Here is a 9,820-nt window from a genome sequence, read left to right as displayed (position 1 = left end):
AATTTCATTTTCTTGTCTCCCTGCCTTGCAGTGTATGTGTGTAGCCGGGCACTCCGCTTGGGGAGCTTTGCCTGTGCATGGCTGGTTGCCTGGTGTAGGGGATTTTCACAGAGCACTGTATAACATATATATATATATATATATATATATATATATATATATATATATATATATATATATATATATATATATATATATATATATATATATATATATATATTATATATTCTAATACAGTGTGATAGATGAAGCGATGGTCGGAAGATGAGTCTGGAGGAGGTTTGCTGTAAGTCTATATAACTTCTTCCCTTTTTTTCTGCTTTGTTTTACTGCTACAGATGTATTCCTACTTTTAACTGATTACTATGCTGTTTTTTTTCTCTCTCTCTCTCTCTGGATGTGCATGCCTGTTGTTCCTGAGATTCTTCTTTGTGGCGTTTTGTATGTGCAGATTGGGGTAAAGGGGGAGTTGTGGGGTGAAGTGATGCTTTTGGAGGCTCCATAGAGGGGGGTATGGGGGGGGAGGTGTCAGTAAACTCAACTAGATCCTTATATCCTTGGATGTGGAGAATAAATGGCAAGCTGGAGGGGGGGAACCAGTCCTGAGCTTATGTCCTTTTCCTTTACTACAGAAAGAAGTTTTCCCATTTTAAAACCCATCATGTGTGTCCACTGGTTGGTTTAACATGGACCGATCTGTTTCATTCTGCCAGTGTATAGTGCTGCAGGGCGATCCCTTTCCGCCTCATTTAGGATGAACCATGTCACCCCATAAAATCCCGATTTCTAATGGTAGCAGGGAGACGTATTGTGACATGGATCCCCCCCTTATTATCATCTGTGATCGTGTTTATTCTACAGTCATGAAGATCCTTCTGGTGCATACCCTTGATGGGAAATTGCATTCTCGTTATGTCTAATTAAGGGAAATGACGAGCCCTTCAATCAATCAATCAATAGCTACAGATAAAGACACTCTTAATTATCAGATGTGAGAATCACACTAGTTTTACAGAGGTGTTTGTTGTCATTGTCTTGCTGTGATAATATCTATCGCTCTCTTTCTCTCTGTACATATATATATATATATATATATATATATATATATATATATATATATATATATATATATATGTGTGTGTGTGTGTGTGTGTTTTATATATATATATATATATATGCATATTATACATATATATATACATAAATATATATATATATATGTGTGTGTGTGTGTATATATATATGTATATATACATATATATATATATATATAGAGAGAGAGAGAGAGAGAGAGAGAGAGAGAGAGAGAGAGGGGAAGATATATATATATATATATATATATAATATTTATTACGGGTGACAAGTACATTTGGATATCAACAGGCAGGACAATGGTACGGGGGTATCGATTAAAGATGGGTGATCTTTGTCAGACTGCTCTTAAAACAGGTGTTTAAATGTGATAGCGCCTCGGGTCAATTAACCCATTAAAATCCTCTCTCATTTGCGCCATTCACCCATGACTTAAGTGTCTGTAAAGCTCGGTCGTTACAGATAGTGCAAAATAGATGGCTTGGTAAAAGCTTTGATTTCTGCTTTAGGACTGGGGGCTTATTTTGGAAGAACGGTTTGTGTAGGACACTTTTAAGGAAATAATGAATAACCCATTAGAAGGCAGCTTGTGTAATATTCTGGGGTTAGATCTACTCAAGTATTAGGGTGTTGGATGCAGTTGCACTTCCAGTTTGGTGTAACATGGTTCTGTATAATATTGGAAATCATCGGTGCTGGAATAATGCAGATCATCGGTAAAGACCTGGTGGGTCCTGCTTTGCTTTATCTCTGGGGCATTTTTTCAGCAAGTGCCAGGAGAATCAGTCTCTGCTAGGGAACTATAAGTCAGGGAGATGAGGAGGCTGCCTCCCAGTTTAGAAACTGCACTGCACCTGGCTAATGTGAGCTGAAAATAACCACAGGATTGCTCCCAATACAGGATTAAAATGATACCAGCAATTTGCTAGAGCAGACAAGGGGGGCATAATAAAGACAGGAGCTCAACCCTTCTCTGATATTCATTTGCCTCAGAGTCTGCAAAAAAAAAAAAAAAATCCTAAATAGAAAATCTTCCTGCACAAACCAAAGTCAGTGGTTTAAGAACAGGACCTGAGACTATCTCTAATGGGTATGTGCTTCAGATTCAGCAAAATCAAATAAATATAGATAATAAAAATAAGCAGAGCATCTTCCTGAACAAACCCAAGTCAGTGGTTAAGAACAGGAGCTAAGACTTTCTCTAATGGGCATATGCTTTTGATTCTTCGAATCAAAAAAAATATATAGATAGTGAAAATAAGCAGAGTACCCTCCTGGACAAACCTAGGTTAGTGGTTAAGGACAGGAGCTGAGCCCTTCCTGAATATATATTTGCTTCATTTTCTGCAAAAAAATGTACATTTTAAAAATAAGAAGAGTGTCTTCCAAGACAACCCCGAGTCGAAAGAAATGAACTGAACCTTTTAGGGATTTGCTTCAGATCCTGCAAAGAAAAGTAAATATGAAAATTAAAAAGAGCATTTACCAAGACAACCCCAGGTCAGTAGGCTGGAGTTGAACCCTTTCTTTTGTTGCTTTTGATTCTGAAAAAAAATGCATCTTAAAATGAAGAAGAATATCTTTTAGGACAACTCCAAGTTAGTAGTTAAGGACAAGAGTTGAAACCTTCTCATGTATAGATTTGCCTTCAGTTTCTACAAAAGTGTATCTTATAAATAAGCAGAGTATCTTCCTGGGCCCTCTTTCTCTAATATACATTTGCTTCAGATTCTGCAAAAAATGGACATCCTAAAAATGGGTAGACTATCTTCCAGGACAACCCCAAGTCAGTAGTTAAGGACAAGAGTTGGACACTGCTCTTATGTGATTTGCTTCAGATTCTGCAAAAAAGTGTATCTTAAAAATAAGCAGAGTATCTTCCAGGACAATCTGAAGTCAGAAGTTAAGGAGCTGAGTATTTCTCTAATATCAATTTGCTTAAAATTCTGCAAAAAAAAAAAAAGGACATCTCAAAGGAACATACTAAAATATGTAGAGTGTCTTTCATGACAGCCCCAAGTCAGTAGTTAAGGTTAGGAGCTGGGCTTTTCTCTAATATACATTTGCTTCAGATTCTTCAAAAGAGGGACATCCTAAAAATATGTGGATTTTCTTTCAGGAGGTTCAACCCCAAGTGAGAAGTTAAGGATAGGAGCTAAGCTTTTCTCTAATATACATTAGGCTTCAGATTCTGAAAAGAAAGGGACATCCCAAAGGGACATCCTAAAAATAGATAGAGTGTCTTTCAGGACAACCTCGAGTCAGTAGTTAAGGCTAGGAGCTAAGCTTTTCTCTAATATACACTTGTTTCAGATAAAAAAAAAACAAAAGCAAAAAAAAAACGGACATCCCAAAGGGACATCCTCAAAATAGGTAAAGTGTCTTTCGGGACAACCCCAAGTCAGTAGTTAAGGATAGCAGCTGAGCTTTTCTCTAATATACATTTCCTTCAGGTTCTGCAAAAAAGGGACATCCTAAAAATAGGTAGAGTGCTTTCCAGGAAACCCCAAGTAAAGGGCAGGAGCTGAGCTTTTCTCTAATATACATCTGTTTTAGATTCTGCAAATAAGAAATAATAAGTAGAGTATGTTTTAGGACAACCACAAGTCAGTAGTTAGGAGCTGAGCCTATCTCTGATATACATTTGCGTGAGATTCTGCAAATAAGGAATACTGTGTAGAGTATCTTCCAGGACAACCACAAGTCAGTAGTTAAAGACAGGAGCTGAGCCTATCTTTGATATACATTTGCTTCAGATTCTGCAAATAAGGAATAATAAGTAGTTTCAGGACAGCCACAAGTCAGTAGTTAAGAACAATAGCTGAGCCTACCTGTAATATACATTTGCTTCAGATTCTGCAAAAAAAGAAAAGAAGACAAAAAGGACATTCTAAATATATGCAGAGTATCTTTCAGGACAACCCCAAAATCAATACTTACCTTAGAAGCTAAAGCATTAGATTCATTACATGTTATTGCAAAATATATATAGTTCACCATCATTACTAACAAGATATTAAGGATAGATAAGTTACACCTATGAGATCAGGCACGATTGAAGTCGCAGATAGTCAACAGATTGGGTGCCATCGTTGGAGGTCCATCAAGGGAGATGTATAGATCTATAGATCCAGATGTGTGTGTGTGGTGTGTATACCCGAGCTCCATTTAGTGATGTAATGGAGGGAATCACTGGAGACGAATGGTTTTGAAATCGTGTCAAAGTGATGTTTTAATCTCATTGTAAAGTGTATTAAAGGACTAGATGTAATTTATGTGAGATGCTTGGATGAAAAGAGAGATTGGAGTGGGATGATCCCTTCACTCTCCTGTGAACCCCGTGTCATGTTTGTACTGTTTGAAGTCTGTACAGCTAATCTAATTTGCAATAGCAGGGTCGGCCTAGGATGCGGAGACAGGCTCGCGTGTATTTTGCGTGTGTGCATAATTCCTTGTGACTTGTGTACTACTTAAAGCTGAATAATCACTTTTTTGTTTTTCTGCTCCGTTTTGTCTAATGACTAACAAGGGAACATCTGAAAGGAAATAGTTACAGTTACATATGTCTGAGTGGCACCTATCTGCCATTAATTTATCATCTTTTGTTCCACATTTAATACTACACTTAAGTTGCGCAAAACAAGAACCCCCACCCCACCCATTACAAAAACACTACAGCCTATACTTGAATTCTGCTGAGGGGATACAACTAGCATAGAGAGCCATTAATCTAATTTCTCAGCAATGTTTCAGAAGCCGCTTCTCCTTCTTCTTCTTCTCCCCGTAATGTATTGTTGTGATGAAAAATATTCCTCGGAAGAATATTTGATTTTGATGAATACGATTTGCTCCTGCATTGTGTTCAACTTGTGACATCTTAAGTAATCTTGCAGGCAGCCTTCAAATAGCACACCCCAAGCCACGATTTATTTATTTGTTGGGAAACACAACATTTTTTTTTTGTGTTCCTGCTAAATGCACTTGATTAATATGAATTTCCTTTAATATATAGGGATTTTCTCGCCAATACATTTTTCTTTTTGATAGAGCTAATTTGTTGCTTATTTTTTTCTGCAAATATTGGATACAAAGGTAGCTATTGTGATTAATTCTAGCAATAGTCCGCATAGGAGCTCAGACATCTGCGAATAAAACGAAACACCTTTGTCAAAAATACATAACATCAATTGATCATCAATTGCATCAGTATTATTATTCTGAGATGAATGAATCCCCAATTACATCATTAATATGTTTAAATTATTTAATTATCAATAAAATCATTAATATATTGAAATAAATTAATTATCAATTACATCATTAATATGTTTAGATGAATTAATCACAAATTACCCATTAATATGCTGAAATGGATCATCAATAACACCATTATTATCTTCAGATCAATTATTCATCAATTACATCATTAATATGCTGAGACCGGTTAATCATCAATTTCATTGATAATATATTGAGATCAATTAATCATCAAGAACGTCTTAAATATGTTGAAATTAATCATCAATTATATCATTAATATGTTGAGATCAGTGTATCATCAATTACATCGATTATATGCTGAGATCAATTAATCAATAGCATCATACATATGTTGAAGTTATTCATCAATATGCTGAGATCAGCAGTTACATTAATAATATGTTGAGATCAATTTATCATCACGAACATCATAAATATGTTGAAATTAATCATCAATCATATCATTAATATGCTGAGATCAGTGTATCATCAATTACATCGATTATATGCTGAGATCAATTCATCAATAACATATACATATATTGAAATTACTAATCAATATGCTGAGATCAACAATTACCTCAATAATATGCTGAGATCAATTAATCAATAGCATCATAAATATGTTGAAATTAACCATCAATGATATCATTAATATGCTGAGATCAGTTAATCATTAATTACATCGACAATATGCTGAGATCAATTAATCCTCATTAATATCATAAATATTTTGAAATGAATCATCAATAGCATCATTAATATGTTGAGATCAATTAATCATCGATGGCATCATTAATATGTTGAGATCAATTAATCATCGATGGCATCATTAATATGCTGAGATCAGCTAATCCTCAATTATATTAATAATATGCTGAAATCAAATAATCAACAATAGCATCATTAATATGTTGAGATCAATTATTCATCAATGACACCAATAATATGTCGAGATCAAGTAATCATCAATGATATCATTAATATTTTGAGAACAAATAGTCACCAACTGCATCATTGATGTGTTAAGACCAATTAATGATCAATCGCATCACATATGTTGTATTTTATTTATGCAAAAAGCAGCTACTACAGCATTTCAAAGCAGTCCTTGCTAATAATAATTATATGTATATATATATATATATATATATATATATATATATATATATATATATATATATATATGTGTATATATATATATATATATGTATATATATATATATATATATATATATATATATATATATATATATATATATATATATATATATGTATATATATATATATGTATATATATATATATATATATATATACGTTAAGGAACTGATCAGAAGAGAAACTTAGATCAGGTGCTGTGTTTTCCTGGATTGGATATTGGTAGCAGATATAGATGAGTAATATTTTTGGTTTCAGGATGGTGGCATTGTCCGAAATCCTTTTTCTTGGTAAATAATAAGGTGACATTGGCAATAATAAAGCGATGGTTTCCTTTTAGAATGCTGTCACTGGACATTGCACTCAGTGATGGAGATGGAGCAAAGGGTTCTGCGACTGAAGTGTGCAGATGACAAGGTGGATGCGCCCTATTCTCTGGATGTGGGGCTCCAGCCTGTCTATTCATTTGCAGACCAAGGGGGTTTACACACAGCTTGAATATTGACGTCTCTCCCCAACTGCTCCGTTGTTAACCCAATTACAGAATTCATCAAGATCTGTATTGAATTATCTCTTTCCATACAGTATCAGCATTAGCCTAATTAAAAGCTATAATGTCTGATATAATGATTAAATCGTTAGCTCTGCTGTAGGGAAGCAATATTTAGTTTTCTCTTCAATTAGAAGCTGATTGAGGTTTACAGAGCAGGTCAGCTGTGAAATCTGAATTATATGTGTGAGTATTGCTCACAGGGTGAGGCTGTGGCCGGAGTCTGCAGGCTCATCTATCGCTATTCCGCAGGGTGAGCACACTACTATGGGAGCTACTTTGGGCAAACTCATGCTACAATTTACCTGGGAATAAAAAAAAATCAAATATTTCATGTCGCTTTTATTAAATACATCAGGGATTGTCACCATAGTAAAGTAGTAACCTACCATTTTAGAAAGGAATAACAGTGCATGCTTAAACTTGAATGTACCTAAACCTAAAGGCCCTACATAATAGAAAGGCCTTTTAAATTAATTCATTATTATTATTATTATTATACAGGATGTACATAGCGCCAACAGTTTGCGCAGAGCTTTACAACATGAAGGCAGACATTACAATTACAATACAATTTAATACAGGAGGAATTAGAGGGCCCTGCTTGTTAGAGCTTACAATCTAGGAGAGAGTTAAACATAACAATATAGCATGCATATACATAAAACTTAAAAAAAAAAATATATATATATATATACCATACATAAACTGTAAAATGACTAACTAGGAGATCATGTGTTGCTTGGGGGGTATCAAGGCGATCATCTTGATTAACTGTCCATTGAACCTGCTTGCACTTGTCTTATTGGGAGTGGTCCAGGCTGAGGACATGTGTTACCAGTAGACGGCGATCAAACTCTTTGCTGAGCCTGTATTGAGGATGACACATTAGTAAGGCTGGATGTCCTACTCTGTGCAGTGTTCACACTGCTCATTGAAATCCTCAGGGCACAGGAATCAACAGCAGGTGAATTAAGGGATCTCCATCATGATAGACATGTAGGACTTATTGAACTCTAGAAGAATGTTCAATAAAAGCCTACTGGAAATGTAGCACAGGGGTCCATGCACACTAGCTTAAAAATCGCTGCTACTACAGGAGTTTTGCGTTTGAGTTTTGACTTCTGCCTATAGATGCAGCTCAATGTTATCCTGTGTGTCCATGCACATTAGGACAATTACAGGCATATTTTAAGCTCAGCGTTTAGAGGCAGAAAGAAAACAAAACTGGTTTGCGTTTAGTGATTGGAGCCTAAGAAAAAATGCTGAACTCTCCCACTTGCCTATCGTGTACAAAAATGCTCTATAGGGGCATTTTTGTCTACCAATGGAACCTGCGTTTTTTTTTTAAAGCTCAGTGTGCATGGAGTGTGTTCTGTTAAAAAGGACCAACTCCTCAAAATCTCCAACAATGTCATTCTCTGGTCAATCTCCTAGCTGCAGTAATTGCAGATTTTTATAACTTGGCTGTTTTCACAGAACATCAGCCACATATACACTATGGTACACAATATAATGAGTGGACATTGTTAGTCCGCCGCTAGTAACCAACAACATAGTTGCAAAGGTGAGGTTAAAAAAAGACACAAGTCCATCAAGTCCAACCTGTGTGTGTAATCATAGGTCAGTACTACATTGTATATCCCTGTATGTTGCGGATGTTCAGGTGCTTATCTAATCGCTTTTTGAAACTCTCTATGGCCCCCGCTGAAACCACCTCCTGTGGTGGAAGGGAATTCCACATCCTTGCCGCTCTTACAGTAAAGAACCCTCTACACAATTTAAGGTTAAACCTCTATTCTAATTTTAGTGAGTGGCCACGAGTCTTATTAAACTCCCTTTCATGAAAAAGTTGTATCCCTATGGTGGGGTCACCAGTTTGGTATCTGTAAATTTAAATCATATCCCCTCTCAAGCGTCTCCTCTCCAGAGAGAATAAGTTCAGTGCTCGCAACCGTTCTTCATAACTAATCCCCCAGACCCTTTATTAGCTTTATTGCCCTTTTTTGTAATCGCTCCATTTCCAGTACATCCTTCCTGTGGATTGGTGCTCAGGACTGGTAGGCATTAGGGATGGGCTTTATGTTTCGACTCGAACATCGGCTGTTCGCCCGTTCGCTGAATAGCTAACAATTTGGGGTGTTTGTGTCAAATTCAAAACCTGCCGAAAACCCTTTAAAAGTCTATGGGAGAACTCAAAAATGCTAATTTTAAAGGCTTATATGCAAGTTATTGTCATAAAAAGTGTTTGGGGATCTGGGTCCTGCCCCAGGGGACATGTATCAATGCAAAAAAAGTTTTAAAAATTGCAGTTTTTTCGGAGCAGTGATTTTAATATTGCTTAATGTGAAACAATAAAAGTGTAATATTCCTTTAAATTTCCTACCTGGGGGGTGTCTATAGTATGCCTGTAAAGTGGCACTTGTTTCCCGTGTTTAGAACAGTCCGAGTACAAAATTAAATTTCTAAAGGAAAACTATCACTAGCGCCAGCTATAATGAATTGTCGGTCCGGCAATACACATAAAAGTTCATTGATAAAAATGGCATGGAATTTCCCCACAGGGGAACCCCAAACTAAAATTTTTTTAAAAAATGCATGAGGGTCCCCCTAAATTGCATACCAGGCCCTTCAGGGCTGGTATGGATATTAAGGGGAACCCCGCACCATTTTTTTAAAAAACGGCGTGGGGGTCCTCCTCAAAATCGACAGACCTGATTTTAAGGGGAACCTTGTGCCAAAATGTAAAAAAAAATGGC

The 9,820-nt window shown here is 36.0% G+C and overlaps 1 long non-coding RNA gene across 1 annotated transcript in view; it reads left to right on the top strand.

Annotated features, from left to right (window-relative positions):
* The first annotated feature begins 159 nt into the window (after positions 1-159).
* Positions 160-9,820, top strand: part of LOC143983324 (uncharacterized) — a 62,287-nt gene continuing 52,626 nt past the window's right edge. Inside the window, exon 1 of the long non-coding RNA XR_013274593.1 lies at positions 160-286. This is a non-coding gene — a long non-coding RNA (uncharacterized LOC143983324). The remainder of the gene's footprint in view (positions 287-9,820) is intronic.

Source organism: Lithobates pipiens, unplaced genomic scaffold (genome assembly GCF_037356315.1).
Source record: "Lithobates pipiens isolate NorthernLeopardFrog02 unplaced genomic scaffold, aLitPip1_a1.2 Scaffold_16, whole genome shotgun sequence".
Taxonomy (NCBI): Eukaryota; Metazoa; Chordata; class Amphibia; order Anura; family Ranidae; genus Lithobates; species Lithobates pipiens.
The sequence above is the reverse complement of the archived record's forward strand: the minus strand, read 5'-3'. Positions and strand labels throughout refer to the sequence as shown.